Source organism: Schistocerca cancellata, chromosome 3 (genome assembly GCF_023864275.1).
Source record: "Schistocerca cancellata isolate TAMUIC-IGC-003103 chromosome 3, iqSchCanc2.1, whole genome shotgun sequence".
Lineage (NCBI taxonomy): Eukaryota > Metazoa > Arthropoda > Insecta > Orthoptera > Acrididae > Schistocerca > Schistocerca cancellata.
In genome coordinates this window covers 78,853,243-78,879,263 of record NC_064628.1, presented here as the reverse complement: position 1 = coordinate 78,879,263, position 26,021 = coordinate 78,853,243, and positions in this window count along the sequence as shown.

Sequence of the window (26,021 nt, the reverse complement as noted above, 5' to 3'; positions counted from 1 at the left end):
TAAATAATTAATCATTTAAATTGATGCCACCAATAAAAAAATATTAAATTGTTTTGCAAATTGGTTTAACACAAACCCATTCTATTTTCAACTAGAAGTACAGACGAAGTTGCTATATAATCGCAACTAACAATGGCTGCGCTTCTTGCAGCTATGATAAAACAATTAATACAAAATTATAATTAAAAGAGGAAGTGATTTTTCAATAATTAATCATAAATAGTTTTAACGCATTTGGCTCTATTTATTTTTTACCAGCAAATGAACATAAAAGTACAATAATTTTACATTAAATTTTCTTCATTCAACAGACCTCAAATCGATTCGCGTCTTGTGTCAGCGACATACATCAGAAGAAGACGACAAAAGGGTAAAAAACAAAAGAAAAGAATGACATAGATTAACAAAAATTCTGAGACAAATATTGCCTCCGTTTTAGATAATTATCATCTTTTTAAGAAATAATTGAATGAATATTATCGAGTTACGTAATTTTCCACGCATTCATATTCCACTCGTAATATATATATATATATATATATATATATATATATATATATATATATATATATATATATATATATATATTTGAAAGCGAATGTCGCTGCCTTATAGAAATACTCCTTGATAATCTACATCTACATCTACATATATACTCCACCAGTGGCGGAGGGTACTCTTCACCATAACTAGTCGTCTCCTTTCCTATTCCAGTCGCAATAGAGTGAGGGAAGATCGACTATCTATATGTCTCTGTATGAGCCATAATTTCCGGTATTTTATCTTCGTGGCCCCTCCGTGAAATGTCTCTAAACTTTCACAGTGGTGTTCATCGAAATGAATGTCTTTTCCTCTCCAGAGATTCCCACTTAAGCTTCCGAAACATATCCTTAGCACTCGCATGCTGATCGAACCTAGCGGTAACAAATCTTGCAGCTTGCCTCTGAATTGCTTCGATATCTTCTTTCAGTCCGACCTGGTGCGGATACCAAACACTCGAGTAATACTCGAGAATAGGTCGCACTGGCGTCCTATATGCGGTCTCCTTTACAGATCAACCATACTTCACTAAAATTATCCCAATAAATCGAAGTCGACCACTCCCCTTCCCTGCCACAATCCTCATACGTTCGTTCCATCTCATCTCATATCGCTTCTCAACGTTACGCCCAGATATTTAAACTTTAAGAGCCAGTTGCCATTCATCAGATCAATTAGAAATTTTGTCTAGGTCACCTTGTACCAACCTACAGTCACTTCTCTTCGACACCTCCCTGTACACCACAGCATCATCAGTGAACAACCACTGACAGCTGCCCACCCTGTCTGCCACATCATTTATGTAGATAGAAAACAGGGACGGTCCTATCGCATTTCGCAGGGGGCTCCTGCTGTTACTCCTGTCTCCGATGAATACTCGCTGTCGTGGAACAGATTGGCCAGTTGTTAGGGCCATAAAGATTTCGAATTGATAACTCTTGTCCAAAGTTATTCATACATTAAACGTTATTGAATATCCGTGGTACTTTCAAGTTCGTCATTATCTCTAAATAAATCCTCCGCCGTGTCTTCTTCAGCTCCTAGATCTCATGGCTCTAGATACTAGTGGAGAAATGTCAGCAACTATGCGAATCACTGATAATTCCTGCTGCTGCTGTTCGTACTGCAAACAACTCTATAGTTGGGTATTATTGGACATTGGGGCACAATGCTACAAATAAATTTTTCTAGTTTTATGTCGTACTTTTTTATTCACAGGAAGCTTGTTTATGGAGATACCTCTCAAAACCTCCAGACAAAACGTAGACTTTCTTCTGTGATCGCTGTCCACGTAAAGGATTGTATTAGCTGCTTACTATAGCTGATTTTATCTAACAGTGAAAATGATACTGCATCTGTAAAACTTTCGCATGTTCCCCAAAAACCTTCGGGGGCCTATGATGGTTTTTAATACTAATAATTGGTTACAAAAGCAATTATTTGCAGATTAAGATTCTTTTTCGATTACAACGCTCCCACTGAAACACGTCAGCAATTATGCGCATAAATTAAAATAAATTATTTTGTTTGTTCAGCAGACGTCACAAATCGTATTACTGCCCATTATATAATGTATGCCATCAAGCTAGGGAACTGCTCTTCCGTTGGCTGCTTTCGAAATTAATCTGGCCTTACTGCACTTTCTTTCTGCGCTTTACGTTCGTTTTTTTTTTCATGTGTTTCACAGTGAGCACGTTTTAATAACACCACATTCAAATATTCGTCGTTTTAATTAAATGCATTTCAGCGGAAAATCGTTTGGAGGGAGAGTTTTAGAATTTAGTTTCTATTCGACACCCAGTGGCCAGAGATAGAACAGTAGCTTAGTGACCAGGTTGGAGGGAGGAATTTACTGTTAAGCGGACTACATCCCAATCCATCTGCTCCGATTTAAGGAAATCAAAGAAATACCTAGGCCAGGATTGACATAATTCGAATCTCTACCTGTAAGAATACGTTTCCAGTGTCTTACATTTCGCGGAAGGATTGCAAAGCTAAGATAAAAGAAATTAGGGCTCGAATGGAAGCATTTATCTCCACCTCTGTAGCTGAGTGGTCAGCGAAGGTTCGATTTCCAATGCTCCCAGGGATGTATCCTTGGTTAAACCAATGGTACAGGGTACACGCAGCCTTTCCATACCAACTAAGGAGCTACTTGTCCTATTACCAGCGGTTCCATGGTCAAGAAACCTGACAACAACGTGGACACCAGTGTGCTGACCACATGACCCTCCTTGCCGCATTCAATGGCGGCATTCTCAGAGGATGACACGACGGTCGGTGGGTCCCGATTGGCCTGTTCAAAAATGGTTCAAATGGCTCTGAGCACTATGGGACTCAACTGCTGTGGTCATAAGTCCCCTAGAACTTATAACTACTTAAACCTAACTAACCTAAGGACAGCACACAACACCCAGCCATCACGAGGCAGAGAAAATCCCTGACCCCGCCGGGAATCGAACCCGGGAACCCGGGCGAGGGAAGCGAGAACGCTACCGCATGGATTGGCCTGTCTAGGGGTAGAAGGTGAAACTTTACGATATGGAGGCATATACTCAATCGTTTTTCTTCACTCCATTTGTTAATACAGCTGGAAAGGAAATGACTGGTAGTGGTACGAGGTACCCTCCACTATGCACCCTCTGGAGGCTTGCTGTGTATATACGTAAATGGAGATGCATCCGCACAACACGTCCGTTCTACAGGGCAGCTAAGATTGCAGGTGTTGCCAAACCAGCCTCACACATGCCGAGCGGACCAACGAAAAAGCGAGTTAATAAAGCATTGTCAACCAGTTTTCAGTTATGTTTAGAATTTCAGCTCTCTGGGTTATCGAGAGCTCTGAAAGACCTAGGTCGAAACATCGCCTGGAGTGGACGACATTCCATTAGAAGTACTGATAACCTTGGGAGAACCAGCCATGACAAATCTTCCATCTGGTGTGCAAGATATACGAGGCAGGAGAATTGGTTCAAATGGCTCTGAGCACTATGGGACTTAACATCCATGGTCATCGGTCCCCTAGAACTTTGAACTACTTAAACCGAACTAACCTAAGGACATTACACACGTCCATGCCCGAGGCATGATTCGAACCTGCGACCGTAGCGGTCTCGCGGTTCCAGACTGAAGCGCCTAGAACCGCACGGCCACACCGGCCAGCCAGGCGAAATACCCTTAGGCTTCAAGAAGAATGCAGTAATTCTAATTCCTAAGAAATCAGGTGCTGACAGGTGTGAATATTATCGAACTAAAAGTTTAATAAGACATGGTTGCAAAACACTAAAACGAATTCCTTACAGAAAAATGAAAAAACTGGTGGAAAGCAACCTTGGTGACGATCAGTTTGGATTCCGGAGAAATGTAGGAACACGCGAGGCAGTACTGATCCAACGACTTACCTTAGAAGATAGGTTAAGGAAAGGCAAATCTACGTTTATACCACACGCAGACTTACAGAAAGCTTTTAACAGTGTTGTCGGAACACTTCGAAATTCTGAATTATGAATTATATCTAAACCTACATCTACATAGGTACATAGGGACATAGGTACACAGGTACTCCGCAAGCCACGGTACGATGCGTGGCGGATAGGACCCTGTACCGCTACTTGTTCCACTCGCAAATAGAGCGAGGGAGAAACGACTGTCTATATGCCTCCGTATGACCCCTACTTTCTCATATCTTATCTTTGTGGTCCTTACGCGCAATGTATCTTGGTGGCTTCAAATGCCGGTTCTCTAAATTTTCTCAGCAGTGTTTCTCGAAAAGAACGTCGCCTTCCCTCCAGGGATTCCCATTTGAGTTCCCGAAGCACTTCCGTAACAAGTTGTGTACGAACCTACCTGTAACAAATCTAGCAGCCCGCCTATGAATTGCTTCGATGTCTTCCTTCAATCTGAACTGGTACGAATTCCCAATCGAGCAGTACTCAAGAATAGGTCTCACCAGCGTCGTATATGCGTTTTTTTTTTTTTTACAGGTGAACCACTATTTCCTAAAATTCTCTCAATAGAGGGAAGTCGACCATTCACCTTCCCTACCACAGTTTTGACATGCTCTTTCCATCTCATATCACTTTGCAACGCTACGCCCAGATATTTAAACGACTTGACAGTGTCAAGCAGGATACTACTAATACTGTATCTGAAAATTACGGTTTTGATCTTGCTACTCATCCCAATTAACTTACATTTTTCCATATTTAGGGCTAGCCGCCCTTCATCACACCAACTGGAAATTGTGTCTCCATACAGTCACTCAACTTCGACACCTTACCACACACCACGGCATCATCAGCAGCCAACCGCAGAGTGCTCCTCACCCTGTCCATCAAATCATTTATGTGTACAGAGAACAACAGCTATCCTATCACACTTCCCTGGGGTTCTCTTGACGATAACCTTTCGCCTGATGAATACTCACCGTCGAGGACAGCACACTGGGTTCTATCATTTAAGAAGTCTTCTAGCCACTGACATATCTGAGAACTTATTCCATATCCTCTACCTTCGTTAACAATCTGCAATGGGGCACCATGTCAAATACTTGTCGGAAATCTAGAAATCTGCCTGTTGCACTTCATCCATTGTTCGCAGTATATTATGTGAGAAAATGGCAAGCGGAGTTTCGCAAGAGTGATCCTTTCTAAAACCATGCTGTTTCGTGGAGAAGCTTCTCAAATTTCAAATGGCTCTGAGCACTATGGGACTTAACATCTATGGTCATCAGTCCCCTAGAACTTAGAACTATTTAAACCTAACTAACCTAAGGACGGCACACAACACCCAGCCATCACGAGGCAGAGAAAATCCCTGACCCCGCCGGGAATCGAACCCGGGAACCCGGGCGTGGGAAGCGAGAACGCTACCGCACGACCACGACATGCGGGCAGAAGCTTCTCAGTCTCAAGAAAGTTTATTATATTTGAAGTGAGAATATGTTCAAGGACTCTGCAGCATATAGAAATTAGGGATATCGGTCTGTAATTTTGCGGGTCCGTTCTTTGACCCTTCTTATATACTGGAGACACCTGCACCCTTTCCCATTGACTTGGGACTTGGTGCTGGGCGAGAGATTCACGATAAATACCGTGTAGTATTCTTTGTGAAACAGAACTGGGATGCCATCAGGATCTGGTGATTTATTTACTTTCAAATCCTTCACTTGTTTCTGTACGCCAGCTATGCTTATTACTACGTCCTCCATACGGGAGTCTGTACGATGGTAAAATAACGGTATGTTTGTACGGTTCTCCTGTGTGGACGATTTCTTGAACTTGAAATTTAATATTTCGACTTTCGTTCTGCCATCTTCCATTGCCACGTCAGATTGGTCAACGAGAGACTGAATAGAAGTCTTAGACCAACTTAGCGCCATTACATAAGACCAAAATTTAACGGATTCTCTGGCAGGTCTTTTGCTAAGGTGTGACGGTCGTCGTTGTATCTTTCGCGCATAGCTCTTTCCGCAGAATTTCTGCTAACCTTCGCTTGTCTTCATTTTTGCATTCCGTTATGAACCGAGAGTCCAACAGCCTCTCTTTCCTCAGTATCCTCCGAATTTCGTTATCAAATCATGGTGGGTCTTTCTCATCCTTTATCCACTTACCAAACACGTAATTGTCCAGACCACCATTTACGATCATACTTAAACTTTGCCCATAGTTCCTCTACATGTCTTACTGGAACTAAGTGATGCCAATTCATTGTCTAAGTGAGATGCTAATAACTGCTTATCTGTTCTATCTAGTAGGAACACTCTCCTAGCCTTCTGGACTGATTTATTAACTTTCGTAACATAGGTGCTATAATGGCATTATGATCGCTAGTCCCCTCTCTTTACTGACATGGGCTGCCGAGCTGGCTGCTCAAGACAGTTTTCAGAAATCTTCTTCAAAAGTATTTCGTATTACTAACTGTCTGTACCACCCTCAATGAACCATAGATATTCCAGTCTATAGTCGGTAGGTTAAAGTCGCCTCCAACTAGTTTTGCATGATCTGGGTATTTACGCGCTATGGAACCTAAACGTTCTTTGAATGACTCTAGAACTGTCGCAACAAAATCGAGCGGCCATTAAAAACATCCAACAGTCAAGTTGGTCTCACCTAACCTGTTACACGCGACCAGATAACTTCACTATCACAATAAACCTCGACCTCATGTAACCTCCCCCTCACTTTCCGACCTTAATGACAGTGAAAAATGAAACCGCGTGTACCTAATGGGAGTTTTGGAAAAGCAATCGTCACCGAAGTTAACCTGTCGGTAAAGAGGGAGGAAAGGGTTACATCTAGATGAACGGAAATGTGCTAATGAAACTGGTGGAAATTAATTTTGAAAAGGGGTAAAGTTAATAAAGAAAGTAAATGTGCAGCCATTACGTTAACAATTAACTAGCGGTAATTAGGTATTTGAGATTTGGGGGAAATCACGGTCGCCAGTCCTAAGGACAATTACTATAGTAACTGAAAAAGAAAGGTTATTACACATATAATTAGCACTAGAAGCGTGGCAACTGAAGGTTGACACGTGTAGTGTGAAAACTTAAAGTTTGTCAGAAGTAATAAATTTCGCTACACCCTGACTTAATTTAGCAAAAGAATTAATAAAACCGAAAAATCGAAAGTTAATTTAGTGACTGAAGTTAATAGTGAGCTTTCTTTCTGAAGCACATCGAAATTAAGAAAAATACGGTTAGTCTTGGACCACCTCAACAATCATTTCTAAAGCTACTTGAATCTACGCAATTTAGAAATAAGAGATTTAACTTTGAACTTGAATTAAATGATTCTGAACAATTAGCAATAGTAAAATTTAGTACGTACCAAGCTGAGCTGCAGTCACAGGTACGCTAAAATATGCTAACAAAACTCGCACACTTAATTTGTGCTTATGTAATCTGAATATTGTAGCCAGCTATGAATACTTTGAAATTAAAGCAGTGAAATCGAATGGTATAATTTTAATGCTGGCGTTTAAATTTCAACGACACTCGGGTTCATTTCGGAAAAGGAAGGGACCCTGCTTGGTAATGCAATTGGGACAATGAGCAACAAAGGTTCATGCTAAGTTGCTGTTATTATAGTTACGAAAATGGTACAGTTTGAAAAGCTGAGGTCTGCCATACAGTTCTAAAACTTTACTTGCTTCCAGTCTTCCTTGATGGTTGATTGAAGGTTTGAAGCCGTCGATCGAGGAGGTGGCGACAGTCACTCATTGTCGGCCGTCGCTGTTGCAGAAGCTGGATGTTGGCGCACCTTCTTCTCGACACGGTCACCAGACGAAACGGGCTCTTGATGTGCGCTAGTTAATGTTTCCCGTCCGCGACACCATGTCAGAAACTATCATCGCAAGTCGAGCGCAATTACATGCTGCCAAACCCCGAAAGCGCGGCAACTCGCGGAAGCGTCACACAACACACCTGCTCCACTCGCTACTCCCGCCAGACTCCTCCCCTCAGCCCGCGCTCCACGCGGCAGAGTTAACACTACCAAAGATCCTACACACTTTGATTCTTCACACGACCTATCGACGTAATCGTTCGATAGCAGTTTTCCCTAGGCAAGACCCAGCGTAAAAATACAAATAATATTTACGAAACAAACCAATTATACATCGACATAAATGCATAAATATACAAATAGTAAAACAATTACAATATACAAAGAGACAGAAATGTCATATCTTGAGGTAACAAAGCAAGGAAAAAAATAGTACAATAGATGGAAATAGGAGGATATGCATTTCCGGCGTTACACTCACTAGAGAAAATATTTTTGTCAACTGAAGTGAACGCACCCCCTCCCACGACCCCTAATCTGTCTTCCTGATAAACGTTCCACGACTCGCTAACTATCTCAGAGCTTTCCACTTCATGTTTCAGCCAACTCTCGGTCCCAAGAACAACTTAAGCACGAGGACTTTCCTGGAGGGCAGTAAATTTGGGAACTTTAATACGAATACTTCGACAGTTTACTGATAAAATTATGACCGTCAAAGTGTGTTTATTCTGAACGCCGTTTGACTTCCCTTGCTGCATATCGACTGGTGAGTGTTTATCAGAGCACCTCAAACTACTGCCTAGCCGGAAAAAACCACATGTGCATACCACAAGTACTCTTCTATTTGAGCTGCTTCATTTGGGTAATGTACCCCCGACCTATCAAGGGCAGTGCCACAAATCCCCTTACGATAACGCAGGTCTAGAAATCTGCAGCCAAGAGCGTCACAGAGTCGACGAAGTCTTTGACTGAGACCCCCGCTCGACTCCAAACCAAAGGACCTCGATCAACTCTGGGAACAGTGCTGCAAATTGTTCTGGGAGAAGAAATAAATACCTTAAGGTTTGCTGATGCATCTGTAATTCTGCAGAGACAGCAAAGGGCTTGGAAGAGCAGCTGAACGGAGTGGACAATGTCTTCAAAGGAGGATGTAAGATGAACGTCAACAAAGGCAAAACGAGGTTAATGGAATGTTTTGAATTAAATCAGGTTATGACGAAGGAATTAGAATAGGAAACGAAACACTTAAAGTAGTAGATAAGTTCTCGTATTTGGGCAGCAAAATAAATGGTGATGGACGAAGTAAAGAGGATATAAAATGTAGACTGTGTAACACGCCCGGGAGTACAAATGGGAGTGGGGGACCTTTAACAGGTTGTCGTTTCGGACTGTTGCTTTTCTTGACCGTGCGCCCTGTCCACACCACGTATCTGGTAATCCCGCTGCGGTCGTACTGTTCTGCTCCACGCTGCTGTTGGCTTGCCTGAAATTATCCATCGAAATATGCAAGCGGGTTTAGGGGAGCCACTCAAAGTTTAAACACAGCACTGTCCTATGTCTGGAATGAACATCTATATTCTGAGACGATATGGAAACCACAGGTTGCACTGTATACACTCTAAATCGTAAATGTTTATCCCAATTAACAATCTTGATGATTAACAGTCCAAAATATAATTCAGACGAGCGTACGCGTAACCGACATGACGCGGGTGATTGTTGATGACGCGGAAGACAAATGATTGAACGAAAGTTCTTACGCTCGTCACACATACAGACATCTGGTAATAGTCCTCCTTGTCACTAGTAATGATATAACACTGATCGTAAAGTTAATTTTTCAGTTCTCAGTTCTCACTTGTACGAGCGTGCGCGTATGCACTCTTTTGTGGTAAATAGTATTACTGATTCACATTTGTTCATTCTTGGAGACCGAACACGGCGTGGATGATCGATGCTATGCGACACGCAAAGAGGGGATACATAAATACGTTATTAACGCCACTGCTCATTTTCAATTACTTCTTGACGCACTTTCCTCTGAACCGTTTCCATATGTCATCACTTTACTATAATAGTACTTGTAGCAACACTTCAACCAGAATACTAACAATGCTTCTACATGCAGAGCTACACACTACACAACGTAACAGTTTTGTGTCCCGTGCTCGACTCACTACAGACGCGGCTCCCCGCAAAGATACTCCACAACTAAGCCAGCAATATGACAATACGCTTACAACTGGCCATGGCAAGAAAAGCATTACTGAAGAAGAGAAATTTGTTAGCATCGAATGTCGACCTAAGCATTAGGAAGTGTTTTCTGAAGGGATTTATTTGGAGTGTAGTCATGTATGGAAGTGAAACACGGACGATAAACAATTTAGACAATAAGAGCATAGAACCTGTTGAAATGTGGTGTTATAGAAGAATGCTGGAGATTAGATGGGTAGATCACGTAACTGATGAGGAGATACTGAATAGAATTGGGGAGAAAAGAAATTGTGACGCAGCTTGACTAGAAGAATGGACCGGTTGGAAGAAAACATTCTGAGGCATCAAGGGATCACCAGGTTAGTATTGGAGCGAAGTTCTGGAGTAAAAGTCGTATAGGGAACAAAATGGCTATGAGCACTATGGGACTTAACTGCTGATGTCATCATTCCCTTAGAACTTAGAACTACTTAAACCTAACTAAACTAAGGACATCACACACATCCATGCCCGAGGCAGGATTCGAACCTGCGACCGTAGCAGTCGCGCGGTTCCAGACTGTAGCGCCTAGAGCCGCTCGGCCACCCCGGCCGGCTTATAGGGAAACGAAGAGATGAATACAGTAAGCAGACTCAGAAGGATGTAGGTTGCAGTAGTTACTTGGAAATGAACAGGGTTGCACAGTAAAGAGTAGCATGGAGAGCTGCATCAGACCACAACAACAAGAAAGTCTCATCAAAAAATGGTTCAAATGGCTCTGAGCACTATGGGACTTAACTTCTAAGGTCATCAGTCCCCTAGAACTTAGAACTACTTAAACATAACTAACCTAAGGACATCACACACATCCATGCCCGAGGCAGGATTCGAACCTGCGACCGTAGCGGCCGCGCGGTTCCAGACTGTAGCGCCTTTAACCGCTTGGCCACCAAGGCCGGCACGGCTCATCGGAAAGTTAGTTTGACATCAGTGGCAAAATTTTTACCGAACAGGCAGACGGACAAGGAAGCAACCTAGTAGAAAGATGGTGAAAAGGGCAGTTTGTGAAATATTAGCGGTGAGCACGAGACGTTGTTCCATTTTATTGACACATCCCGTGCTACTGCAGGACGTTACTCTCGCATCCGGCTTATCCGTATCATCCGCCAATCTGTACATGAATCACGGCGGCTGGTCGCGCCAGCAGTCAAAGGGGCACTCCATCGAGATAGGAAGTGGACGGTGGGCGCTCGGCTACAGCGCTACGGTGGGCCGTTGGGGGCAGGGGCAGTAGATTACAGCGGGAAACGAGTGCGGCGGACGCGCGCCTGCACTATATCTAATTAAATGGCCGTGGCCGGCCACCGGCCGCCGGGCCCTTTGTCCTATGGTCGCAATCAGCGGGGAACGCTGCCGCCGGGCAGGAGCTGGGAGCTACGGAGGGCCGCGCGCCAGCCAGCGACCAACAGACGGGGCGGGCCTCCAGGCTGCACAAGGGCGCCTACTGCTGACGCCAGCGACTTGCTGTGTGCTTGCTCCTCTGCCTGGACACTTTGTAAAAGACCACGAGACGTGTCTAAAGAGAGGCAAGGTTGGGTGCCGTGCCTGCACTGAATACTGGCGCTGACAGAAACGTAGCAGACAGCCGGGTAGGTTGATCCTCACAAAAGATTTAAAAAGCCTGAAGAGCTCTTTGAACATGGCCCACTGAAACGTTGCACAATGGGAGGCGAGAGACGTGGCTGAAATGAAATGGTTATAGGATACTTATGGGGAGTCTTGTAATGGTACTTGAATTACACTCCTGGAAATTGAAATAAGAACACCGTGAATTCATTGTCCCAGGAAGGAGAAACTTTATTGACACATTCCTGAGGTCAGATACATCACATGATCACACTAAAAGAACCACAGGCACATAGACACAGGCAACAGAGCATGCACAATGTCGGCACTAGTACAGTGTATATCCACCTTTCGCAGCAATGCAGGCTGCTATTCTCCCATGGAGACGATCGTAGAGATGCTGGATGTAGTCCTGTGGAACGGCTTGCCATGCCATTTCCACCTGGCGCCTCAGTTGGACCAGCGTTCGTGCTGGACGTGCAGACCGCGTGAGACGACGCTTCATCCAGTCCCAAACATGCTCAATGGGGGACAGATCCGGAGATCTTGCTGGCCAGGGTAGTTGACTTACACCTTCTAGAGCACGTTGGGTGGCACGGGATACATGTGGACGTGCATTGTCCTGTTGGAACAGCAAGTTCCCTTACCGGTCTAGGAATGGTAGAACGATGTGTTCGATGACGGTTTGGATGTACCGTGCACTATTCAGTGTCCCCTCGACGATCACCAGTGGTGTACGGCCAGTGTAGGAGATCGCTCCCCACACCATGATGTCGGGTGTTGGCCCTGTGTGCCTCGGTCGTATGCAGTCCTGATTGTGGCGCTTACCTGCACGGCGCCAAACACGCATACGACCATCATTGGCACCAAGGCAGAAGCGACTCTCATCGCTGAAGACGACACGTCTCCATTCGTCCCTCCATTCACGCCTGTCGCGACACCACTGGAGGCGGGCTGCACGATGTTGGGGCGTGAGCGGAAGACGGCCTAACGGTGTGCGGGACCGTAGCCCAGCTTCATGGAGACGGTTGCGAATGGTCCTCGCCGATACCCCAGGAGCAACAGTGTCCCTTATTTGCTGGGAAGTAGCGGTGCGGTCCCCTACGGCACTGCGTAGGATCCTACGGTCTTGGCGTGCATCCGTGCGTCGCTGCGGTCCGGTCCCAGGTCGACGGGCACGTGCACCTTCCGCCGACCACTGGCGACAACATCGATGTACTGTGGAGACCTCACGCCCCACGTGTTGAGCAATTCGGCGGTACGTCCACCCGGCCTGCCGCATGCCCACTATACGCCCTCGCTCAAAGTCTGTCAACTGCACATACGGTTCACGTCCACGCTGTCGCGGCATGCTACTAGTGTTAAAGACTGCGATGGAGCTCCGTATGCCACGGCAAACTGGCTGACACTGACGGCGGCAGTGCACAAATGCTGCGCAGCTAGCGCCATTCGACGGCCAACACCGCGGTTCCTGGTGTGTCCGCTGTGCCGTGCGTGTGATCATTGCTTGTGCAGCCCTCTCGCAGTGTCCGGAGCAAGTATGGTGGGTCTGACACACCGGTGTCAATGTGTTCTTTTTTCCATTTCCAGGAGTGTATGTAACCATTACGGCACCTCAACTCAACCTCTCGATACCAGCGATATTCTATTGTGTTTCTGTTAACTACTTAACATATTTCTGAGACAACATTCAGATTTGATTTCATTTGTGATACATAGATATGTTTATATTGCAATGATATTATTATTATGTGTATTATTTCTTTTCTCACTATGAATTTTGACGTACTTGTAACTCTGATTTTTGGGCGCGTAAGCGATTATTAGTTAGTTGTTAGAGAGTCGGAAAGTCAAGTCTTGGACGTCATATTGGAAAGACGCATATTGTAGTCAGCTTATAAAATGTGAACTTTAACAATGAGGAAGATGTTTTCAAGTATGTTTTGTATTGTGAAGTGATGTTGTGTGTTACGTGATATTGCAATAAAAGCAATTAAAAGGAAGTGTAACTTAAATTCGGAGTGCTGATTATTTTTTTTATATCACTATTGTGCTAACTTTGAATGGTTTAATCTTCAAGAATGGTTTGTGAAGCGCATCTACAAAATTTTTGAATATAGCGGAATAAAACCTAGGCCTTTTTGCATCCAAGCTTGGAATCATCAACACCTAGATTTTCGATGATTGAGCCATGATTTTACAACGAGACCAGCGTGGGAAACACGAAAAGATGAGTGCCTAGTTTATTCATTATTACATGAAATGACTTTATTAGCTGTGCTCTAATGACACCTGTCACATAATAACTTTGTTGTTGCCCGGAAATGCAGTATTTAGCAGCGTGAGCAACACCACAATCATTAAATTTTGACCTTTGTTGTGGTAGGGTTGTTAGAGTGTCCACCTGGAAAACATCAGCCGGCGAGCTCCAAGTCTTTTCATTTGGTGCCACACTAGGTGACTTGCGTGTCGTTGATAATGAAATAATGATGAGGAAAGCACAACAACCAGTCTCTGAGCAGAAAAAATTTCTGACAAAGTCGGGAGTCGAACGCAGGTCCAGTGCATGGCAGTCACACACTGACCCCCTTTTTTTTTATTAAACAAAAAAATTATTATATTTTAACTAAAGTTCAGTCTTGATCACAACACTTATGTCTCAATAACATGGGTGACTGGTTTCGGTTATATTTATATAACCATCTTCAGACCTGTGAATTAATTTTTGCAAATACTAGAGACCAATCTTAAAATAAAATGAAAAGTGTGTAATGATGACAAAATGTTAACAAGATAAAATAAGACTTATTATACCCATGGCTTCCTTGGAGGATGGTAGGCGGAGCTCTCCTCAGCTGCTACAAAGTCAACTGATGGTTATGAGTGCTGAGCATGAGCTTAAATATGCAGAGGCTCTGCCTACTTCCTCCCACACTACTTCACAACTGCCAATCAGCGTTCATAGTATGACGCTATCGTCAAAGTATAAAAGTACGAAATACACTAATAACATAAAATTGGTTCATTTAAAATGTCTGATTAACAGATTTTAAAATATAAGAGTAGTTATACCCATGGCAAAAGCTATGTATGAAAAATATGCTATACAACATATATTAAATATTTATTAAATTGAGATTGATTATTATAAAAACTATTAGATCGATGAGTTCTAAATATTTAATCAGCGGTCTCATCATACATAATGCGGAACGTACTCTTGGCTGCTACCCTACTGTTATAAAGAATATCACTATGAAAACTATAGTTAAAGTAAGACGATTCTGCAACATCCATCAAAGATACTATTGTGATGTAGGCGACTCGGTATAATCGATATATACCACAACTCCAAGGACTTTTACATCTTTGTTTTAACTGACACTGTAATAGTATTAAGGTTGCTCATAGAGGGCACAACTATTACATATCGTAGTTTACCGTCTTTATCTAAAATATAAATAAGTTTTACACATATTAACTATCTGTTAATCAGACATTTTAAATGAATCAATTTTATGTTATTAGTGTGTTTCGTACTTTTATAATTTGACGATAACGTTACATCGTGAACGCTGATTGGCATTTGTGAAGTAGTATGAGAGGAAGTAGGCGGAGCCTCTGCATATTTAAACTCATGCTCAGCACTAATAACCACCAGTTGAATTCGTAGCAGCTGAGGAGAGCTCCGCCTACCATCCTCCAAGGAAACCATGGGTATAATAAGTTTTTTTTATCTTGTTAAAATTTTGTCGTCATTAGACACTTTTCATTTTATTTTAAGATTGGTCTCTAGTATTTTCTAAAATTAATTCACACGTCTGAAGATGGTTATGTAAATATAACCGAAACCGGTCATCTATGTTATTGGGACATAAGTGTTGTGATCAAGACTGAACTTTAGTTAAAATATAAACAAAAAAAAGAAAACAAGACAAAGAGGGTCACAAAAATGATATATATTGTCTAACAGTACACCTGGAAAGAGACCGTGACGAAAGTACCAAAGAGGAACATCTGAACAGAAAAGGGCTCTATGCTTCATCCAACTCCTTGACGATTAAATACCAGGTACAGCATATTCGCAAAAAGCTCGCGGTAGCGTGGCATCTTTCGCAATGTCCAATGAGATCTAACCATATACCGGGAAAAAGGCACAAGCGTTCAGGTCATACCCGCTCCCCACCACGTAATGAACGGAATGTCCGACAAGCCACATAACCGTATTGTTCTTCATTCTGGGAAAGAAGGTCGAATAGGAATGCAGGAGAATGACACTGGAGATTGCCACCCGTCGTCCTGAAAGGAAAGTCTAATTCTCGGCGGAGCCAACCCGGATATCTGTGTCCGCAGGCGAACAAGCGATGACATAAAGTATCCGTTTCACGGCAACGTCGGAATCGGTCTGTCCAACTAAGGTCAATGCAAAAAAAGTCGAACTCGGAGGGGAAAATGTGAACGACTTCATACCATGAGGAAGCACTTCTGTAGGAAAAATAGGTAGGCTGTCATCGGACCAACAACCTTCCAGTCTGCCTCTGGTGATCAAGAAGAAGCGCGATATGGAAACGTCCAGCGACATAACAACGTTTTGACACAGAGATGCTACTGGGAAAGAATATCAACCCCAAAAAACTGATGTCAAGGAAAAAAATCACGAATATACCTTAATTTATTATTTATACTACCATCATCTATTTAGGGGTTAAGTTCGCAGGTCGGAGACAGACAAGAAGACGAGCTGTAAGTGATTTGAGGACACGAAACTACTCAGCTAAGGTGTAGGACAGTACCGGACTGGCGCTAAGCAAAACCTTTTATTGCCTGTGGTGGGAGTCAATGGTCGAGCTAGTCTTGCACACCTAAAAAATACGGGTACGAAAGAAAATAGGGCTACGAACCACAGCCGTTCTTTTACAGCGTGAATGTCGAATTTAATATAAAAGCTATTTATTACGTTCAATATATATACGCTGAAGAGACAAAGAAACTGATACAGCTGGCTAACTTCATGTAGGGCCCCCACGAGTACGCTAAAGTGCCGTAACACGACATGGTATGGACTCGACTAATATCTGAAATAGTGCTGGAGGGAATTGACTATAAATCCTGCAGGGCTGCCCATAAATCCGTAAGAGTACAAGGGGATGGTGATATCTTCTGAACAGCACGTTGCAAGGCATCCTTGATATGCTCAGTAACGCTCCTGTCTAGGTAGTTTGGTGGCCAGCGGAAGTGTTTAAACTCAGAAACGTTTCCTGGAGCCACTCTGTAGCAATTCTGGACGTATGGGGTGTCACATTGTCCTCCTGTAATTGGCCAAGTCCGTCGGAATGCACGATTGACATGAATCGACGCAAGTGAACAGACAGAATGCTTACGTACGTTTTACCTATCACAGTCGTATCTAGACGTATCAGGGATCCCATATCACTCCAACTGCACACACCCCACATCCTTACAGAGCATCTACCAGCTAGGACAGTCCTCGGCTGACATGCAGGGTCCATGGATTCATGAGGTCGTCTCCATACCTGCACACGTTCATCCGCTACATAAAATTAGAAACGAGACTCGTCCAACCAGGCAAAATGTTTCCAGTCGTCAACAGCCCATTGTCGGTGTTGATGAACCCAGGTGAGGCATAATGCTTTGTGTCGTGCAGTCATCATGGGTACACGAGAGGGCCTTCGGCTCCGAAAGCCCATATCGATGATGTTTCGTCGAATGGTTCGCACGCTGACACTTGTTGATGGCCCAGCGGTGAAACCTGGAGCAATTTGCGGAAGAGTTACACTTCTGTCACATTGAATGATTCTCTTCAGTCGTCTTTGGTCCCATTCTTGCAGGATCTTTTTCCGGCCGCAGCGATGTCGGGGATTTGCTGTATTATCGGATTCCTGATATTCACGGTACTAATGGTTCAAATGGCCCTAAGCACTATTGGACTTAACATCTGAGGTCATCACTCCCCTACAACTTAGATCTACTTAAACGTTACTAGCCTAAGGTAATCACAGGATTCGAACCTGCGACCGTAGCAGTTGCGCGGCTCCGGACTGAAGCGCCTAGAACCGCTCGGCCACCGCGGCCGGCATTCACAGTACACTCGTGAAATGATCGAAAGAGAAAATTCCCACTTCATCGCTACCTCGGAGATGCTGTGTCCCATCGCTCATGCGCCGACTATAACACCACGTTCAAACTGATTTAAATCTTGATAACCTGCCACTGTAGCTGAAGTAACCGATCTAACAACTGCGCCAGACACTTGTCTTTTATAGACGTTGCTTACCGTAGCGCCGTATCCTGCCTGTTTACATAACTCTATATTTGAATACGCAAGCCTAAACCGGCTTCTTTGGCGTTTCAATGTTTAATTTACACATGTTATTTGGGCAAGCTAATGTTGTAATTTATAATATTAGAAGTCAAGATCGCTTGATGTGAAATGGTTTATTTCGTGACAAGTTTCGACACGAAATATATGTCATCTTCAGATTCTGGGCTCTGGGAGATCTGAGAATCTGAGGATGGTACCTAGTTAATATCGATATTAGCTATGTAACTGTTTCACATGAAACGATCTTGGCTTCTAATATTAGAAACGTTCGACCTGAGCACTAATCGAAGACACTTCTAACTTTATAAACAGTACTAAACTTAGTTGTAATGTCCTTGGGTGAATATCCACACAACTGCTACTTGCAACAGTAATATCTCTCCTGTGACAAACCCCAGAGCTGTGGTAGGCGGTGACTTGAAAACACGGGACGTTACTGGGCCGGCACTCCCGGCGTATTACAGCTGACGTACTGCTGGTGAAGATCCCTATGAACTTGGCCGAGTCCCCGGCACAGAGCATTAAGACGAAACTGCTGATACTGCCAACTTATAGCGCTGAGATTGAACTGCTGATGCGACTGCACGGAATTGTTGGTACTATTAACTTGAGGCATTGGGCATAGCTCACTTTGTACCGTCCTGCGTCGGCCTAAATACGAGGGTTGGAACTTTAATAGCGGCAACTATTTATTTACAGCTCGTACAAAATAGATATATGTTTCAAAGTTTTACTGACCTTCAAAGTAGTCACCAGCATTGTGTATAACCATTTGCCAGCAACGTGGAAGTCGTAGGATACTCTTAGCAGTGCCAGTTGAGTTGACAGTTCGAGCGACGCGGTCTATTGCTCGACGAATTTGTATCAGTTATGAAGCGAATGCCGTGAAGTATTTCCTTCAGTTTAGAAATCGAGTTGAACTCACAAGGGCTTAAGCCAGAGGAGTGCAGTAGGTGGTATAGCACTTAGCAGCACCATCAGTCAAACAAATCAGTAACAGCTTACACTGTACGTTCTTGAGCAAAAAATCAAATGCCTCTGAGCACTATGGGACTTAATTTCTGAGGTCACCAGTCCCTTATAACTTAGAACTACTTGAACCTAACTAACCTAAGGACATCACACACAACCATGCCCGAGGCAGGATTCGAACCTGCGACCGTAGCGGTCACGCGGTGCCCGACTGTAGCGCCTAGAACCGCTCGGCCACCCCGGCCGGCGTGCTTGAGCATTGTCCTGCAAAATGATGCTCAGGTCCTGCAGAAAATGTCATCACTTCTGTCTCTATGCTGGTCGTAATCTGTGTTCCAAAAATGAACAGCATAGAGATAGATGTGATGACACTTTCTGCAGGACCTGACCATCATTTTGCAGGACAATGCTCAAGCACGTACAGTGCAAGCTGTTACTGATTTATTTGACTGATGGTGCTGCTAAGTGCTATACCACCTACTCCACTCCCCTGACTTAAGCACTCGTGAGTTCAACTCGATTCCTAAACTGAAGGAAACACTTCACGGCATTCGCTTCTGAAATGCTACAGATCGTCGGGCAATAGACCGCGTCGTTCGAACTGTCAACTCAACTGGCACTGCTAACAGTATCCTACGACTTCCACATCGCTGGCAACGGGTTATACACAATTCTGGTGACTACTTTGAAGGTCAGTGAAACTTTGAACACGAATCTATTTTATAGGAGCTGTAAATAAATAGTTGCCACTATTAAAGTTGAAACCTACGTATACAGGGTGAGTCACCTAACGTTACCGCTGGATATATTTCGTAAACCACATCAAATACTGACGAACCGATTCCACAGACCGAACGTGAGGAGAGGGGCTAGTGTAATTGTTTAATACAAACCATACAAAAATGCACGGAAGTATGTTTTTTAACACAAACCTACGTTTTTTTAAATGGAACCCCGTTAGTTTTGTTAGCACATCTGAACACATAAACAAATACGTAATCAGTGCCGTTTGTTGCATTGTAAAATGTTAATTACATCCGGAGATATTGTAACCTAAAGTTGACGCTTGAGTACCACTCCTCCGCTGTTCGATCGTGTGTATCGGAAAGCACTGCAACATACATCGCGTTTCTACAGAATGATCTGCCAACGTTGCTCGAAAATGTCCCACTGGAAACGTGTCGACGTATGTGGTATCAGCATGATGGTGCACCTGCACATTCCGCAATTAACACTAGGCTGACCCTTGACAGGATGTTCGACGGGCGTTTCATAGGACGTGGAGGACGTATAAATTGGCCAGCCCGTTCTCCTGATCTTACACCTCTGGACTTCTTTCCGTGGGGTACATTAAAGGAGAATGTGTACCGTGATGTGCCTACAACCCCAGAGGATATGGAACAACGTATTGCGGCAGCCTGCGGCGACATTACACCAGATGTACTGGACGTATACGACATTCATTACGCCAGAGATTGCAACTGCGTGCAGCAAATGATGGCCACTACATTGAACATCGATTGGCCTGACATGTCGGGACACACTCTATTCCACTCCGTAATTGAAAACGGAAACCACGTGTGTACGTGTACCTCACCACTCATGGTAATGTACATGTGCGTCAGTGAAAAATAAAAATAAAAAGGTGTTAGCATGTGGACGTAATGTGCTGTTCCAGTCTCTTCTGTACCTAAGGTTCATCACCGTTCCCTTTGGATCCCTACGTAATTCGGTGCTCTCCGATACACACGATCGAACAGCAGAGGAGTGGTACTCAAGCGCAACTTTAGGTTACAATATCTCCGGATGTAATTAACATTTTACAATGCAACAAACGGCACTGATTACTTATTTGTTTATATGTTCAGATGTGCTAACAAAACTAACGGGGTTCCATTTAAAAAAACGTAGGTTTGTGTTAAAAAACATACTTCCGTGCATTTTTGTATGGTTTGTATTAAACAATTACACTAGCCCCTCTCCTCACGTTCGGTCTGTGGAATCGGTTCGTCAGTATTTGATGTGGTTTACGAAATATATCCAGCGGTAGCGTTAGGTGACTCACCCTGTACAGGAGCGGATCGATATCCACGTGGTCCTACGAGTGCACGTGACCTCGCGTAGCAAAACAGTGCACTGCCGACAGCACAGTCTACTTCGAAAGAGACGCTGCCTGTATCGGAGAGACTGGTGCCCCCAGACGCTGTAGAGGCGACGTGTAATCCCATAGTAAACAACCCAGACCATAGACGGAAATATCTCGGTGTTGAAAGCTGTTTAGCTACGTCCTCCTGGGAGGGCAGCTGCCCACACGGCCCTCCTGCTGTGCAGAAGAATAAACTAGCAGGCGAATACAACACAGGCAGCCAGAATCAGTCTCCCATCGAGTCATCTGGAAAGACTGATTACCTTTTCAAATTAATGTAAAAATACATTAAAAGCTAAAGTAGCGTAGAAGGAGGTATTGGTTCTTGATTGGCTGGCACTGATATTCTTTGTATGAACTTATCAGAAGAGAATACAGCTGGCGAAAGCACTTCAACTTGGGCACCCGAGAGCGGCGGTCGCACGAGGCTTCTACTTCGCACTTGCACACTAGCGGAAAGGTTGGATTACTGTACTGCACAACATCGGTGAGATGTTGTTATAATTGCCTTGTTTCATTGGTGTCGATCTCCTCTGCCCAGGAACAATATGTAACCTATCCACTTCGGTGTAAATAATGGCAGTGTATAACATAAGTAGTGGTTCCACAAAGTTCATTGAATTGTCTTTTAGGTGGAATGTGGTTATTAAAATAAGAAACAGTCGTATTCCGGGTTGGGAACCCAGAGGCGACCTTTGCGCATGTTAGTTCCTGCTGATGTTGTTACACAAGTTGTACGTAAAGTGTTGGGTATAGCCATTGAATGACAGGGCACCAAGTTGGAGGTATAGGAAGGGATCAATTGTGCCTGAACAGTAGAAACCAGATTTCGGTCCTTTGGTTTCGGCAGGTTACATAATCCGCACGAGCAAACAAAAACAACAGTATTGTAAACCCACCATGCCCACGCCTTATACTATCATAGTTTCTGCTATGTATTTGTATTCCGACGGAACACATCATACCTGATTATAAGTAAAGCAAAAACTGTCTATGAATGTCTAAGATGTTATGGGTACATAATTGGCTATTAAAATTACAATAACATTGTGGGGCGGCGGGTGGAAATTATTTGGTTTTTATCCTGTTATTTAAATGTAGAGTGTAATGTAGAAAAGATGCATTTCCCGGCCGATTCACCATATGTAGGACGGCGGGTGGAATTATTGTTGTTTAATGTTCCTATTATTTATTCTGTGGTTTGCCGTTCTCTATACTGGCTCTCTAACTACAATATTGGCAACCAGAAAGTGATTAGCAAAACGTGAAGCCTGTAATTAGAATTCCTAGTGCCCACTTCATCTGAGAAATACACTTATAGCTACAGCTTATATCTTTGAGGAATTAGGAGATTGTTTGGGATTCATAATCAAAAACGATTCTCTCTAAAATGTTCACAATATTCTGAAAGTCACAGACCAAAAATAATCCACACAATCCAACTAACAGAGCAGTACAGAGTCTAATGCGCTGATGCAACTACAGCTGTTCAAATTAACTGTTTAAGTGAATGCTCGCCATAATTTGATGATAATGTCCATCAATCGCCACGCTAAATAATAGTAGAATGTCTGTCCCGCGACGACACGTGAAAATACGACATATGAAAACTGAAGATAGATCATTAAAGTCATCCCAGAATTAACACTTCACTCGAAAACGATTTCATGGTTACGCGTATCCCGAGTAACTTAATACGGCATCCGAGGCTGTTTATAGCAATGATACCGACGCGACGCGACTCCCGGCACAGGTGGTGTGCTATTGAGCGTCTGGAGAGAACTGGGGCCTTCTTTCTCTCGCGCTGCGTTCTTATACATATAAAGCCGCGGTACAGACGGCTAAGGGAACGCCTGATCAAAATTGCTCTCCCGACTAGCCGCTGGGCTAGTAATGCACCACTTTAACTTATTGAATAAATCATCGCTTCCTTTGCTGATGGCCGATGAAGCTCTCAATTTAAATGTGCATTCAGCACACAGGTAAGTAATCAGAATATAAGTCTGACGTGGCTGAGTCAAATATTTTGGGCGAGAGAATTAATTTAATTACACTACACGCAGTAGACGAGCTTTGAACTTGCCCTTTGGAGATACGCTATTGCTATAGTTTTATAGTTATTCTGTTGAAATGTCTCACATTTTTATGATTATAGCGGATCTGCCTTCTACTTAAATTTAAACATCCTAGCCTTATTTATTCGCCTACTTAATCTATCTTGCTTCCTTAATTTCTAAGACAAAAACCAGAAAATCATGAATTTCAACTAAAATTTTAATTTGTGGGATCCAGAATACTGTTTCTACTAAATTATTATGCAAAAGGAATCCAAATATAAATTTTTAAGTTTCTAGCTTTTTTTCTGTTGCGCTAATGATTTTTACAGAAAAACGACCAAATTTCGAAAATGGTTAAAGTTATTGAACTGATATTCAACACATATTGATTTAGTATTACTCCTGACATGCTAGAAACGTTTCAGGTTATTTACTTGATTTTTAAAGTATTGCGCAACATTTATGATGTTAGAGCTAGTTGCCGGCCGGTGTGGCCAAGCGGTTACAGGCGCTACAGTCTGGAACCGCGTGGCCGCTACGTTCGCAGGTCCGAATCCTGCCTCGGGCATGGATGTGTGTGATGTCCTTAGGTTAGTTAGGTCTAAGTAGTTCTAAGTTCTAGGGGACTGATGACCTTAGAAGTTAAGTCCCATAGTGCTCAGAGCCATTTGAACCATTTTGTCAGAGCTAGCTACAGCGGACTAAGCTGGCACACAATGGAAAGACTGATGTGAATTTTATACGGCATGAGTAGGCTGCTTCCCTACAACATGAAGAATAGTAAATAGCGAACGTTTACTTTTTTGGTGTGTGCGAATGCAATTAGTAGCACAGAAGTAATACATTTAAACTTCATGCTTGATGTGAAAGTTTTTTCACATATCTCACTGTTTATGACATCGTATCTCCTGAACTATTATGCGACTGTTGCCTGACAGCAAGGGATGTGTGAACCAGGTTTGGTTGAAATCGGTCCAGTGGTTTAGGAAGAGATGTGGAACACACACACACACACACACACACACACATATATATATATATATATATATATATATATATATATATATATATATATATATAAATCAGTCACAAATCCGGTCCATTATTGGAGCATGTTTGAGCTTTGAAATGCGTAAAGTACTAGGCAGATGAAACAAGCATGTCAGTGCAGCGCAAGCCACCGGCCCCAAACCTCTGGCGAAGTGGTTCAATACTGATTCCGATACCTCTTCAAAACTTCCGGGAAGTTGTTGCCTCCACAGTCCCTGCTGTCGAGATACCAGGCGGTACCACGAGGACAAATGAGCCTCCCATTACGAGGCCAGACAGAGGAGGGCGAGACACATGAACTGACCTGGTGAGGTGCCGGACCCCCGAGGACAAACGACTCGTTACTTAACACATCTTACTCTGATTACGTACATATTTTTATTTGTACTGAAGTGTAGCCGAGTGGCTGACGCAAGGGCAAGGATAGTGTCAAGAACGAGTCAGGAAAGTTGCAATGAGGAACTGTCTTTTTTTTCCTTTTCTTTTTGAGTGATCAGTCTCCCGAGTGGTTTGATGCGGCCCGCCACGAATTCCACTCCTGTGCCAACTTTTTCATCTCAGAGTAACGTTTGCAAACTACATTCTCAATTATTTGCTGGATGCATTCCAATATTTTCAGTTTGGCACTCTACAGCTCCCTGTAATACCATGGAAGTTCTTCACGTATGTGTTTAGAAAGGTCCTCTCATTCTGTCCCTTCTTCTTGTCAGTGTTTTCCATATATTCCTTTCCTCGCCGATTCAGCGGAACACATCCTCATTCCTTACTTGGAGTTCTTCAAACTAAATGATAATTAATTGAAATCCTCAGCTGCCGACAAGTGTTGATATATCTCGATGGGGACAGATGGAAATGTGTGCTGCGACCAGGATTCGAACCAGGGATCTTCTGCTTACATGGCAGACGCTCTGTCCATCTGAGCAACCTAGGACACAGATGAATAGCGCCACTGTAGGGGCCTATCCCTTGTACGCCTCCCGTAAGACCCACGTTCCCAACTGTCCACAATCTACGTACGTGATGTACCTAATAGAATGTGGGTCTCACTGGAGACGTGCAAGGGGTAAGTCCCTGCAGTCGCACTATTCACTTGTGTCTTCGGTGGCTCAGATGGATAGAGCGTCTCCCTTGTAAGTAGGAGATCCCGGGTTCGAGACCCAGTCGAGGCACACATTTTCAGCTGTCCCCATCGAGGTATACCAACATCACCTGTCGGCAGCTGAGGGTTTAAATTAATTATCAATTATTCTAGAGAAGCTGCACGGTCATCAATGGTATTTGTTCTTTCGAAAACAGTTACTATTTTCATATATATTCTTGAAACTGAGTGACCAGCATCTCGAAGAGCAAGAAACGTTTCATCATCAGCTCTGGCCATACGAAAAATTACACAACAGCTCGAACAGAAGCACCAAGAGTTGTTCCAGTTGTTCGCACGGACAAAGCTGCCAAAAACCATAGTGTTCTACACAGTAAGGTGAAAGGGGAGTAAGTGGGATTTGCACCCAGACCGCTTGCAACAACAATTCACAGTCTATGCAGGTATTTGACAGCTGTTTACATGTGCTCTCTGTTCATTTGCATAACACTAAAAACTTCGTCTTTTTTCCTGTAGAAACTGTCCTACCTTTTCTGATCCGGTTGTGAATTTCATTCTGCAGGGGATAAGCTAAAATTTCGTTTTTGGCGAAACCTGCTTGGCCAGTCACATCGTTTTTGAATCACCCATACGGAAGATCTCATTCGCCGGTCTTCTAATCTCCCTCCCGTGCTGTGTTCTGAAAGTCGTTTGCAGTCACAGAATGTGA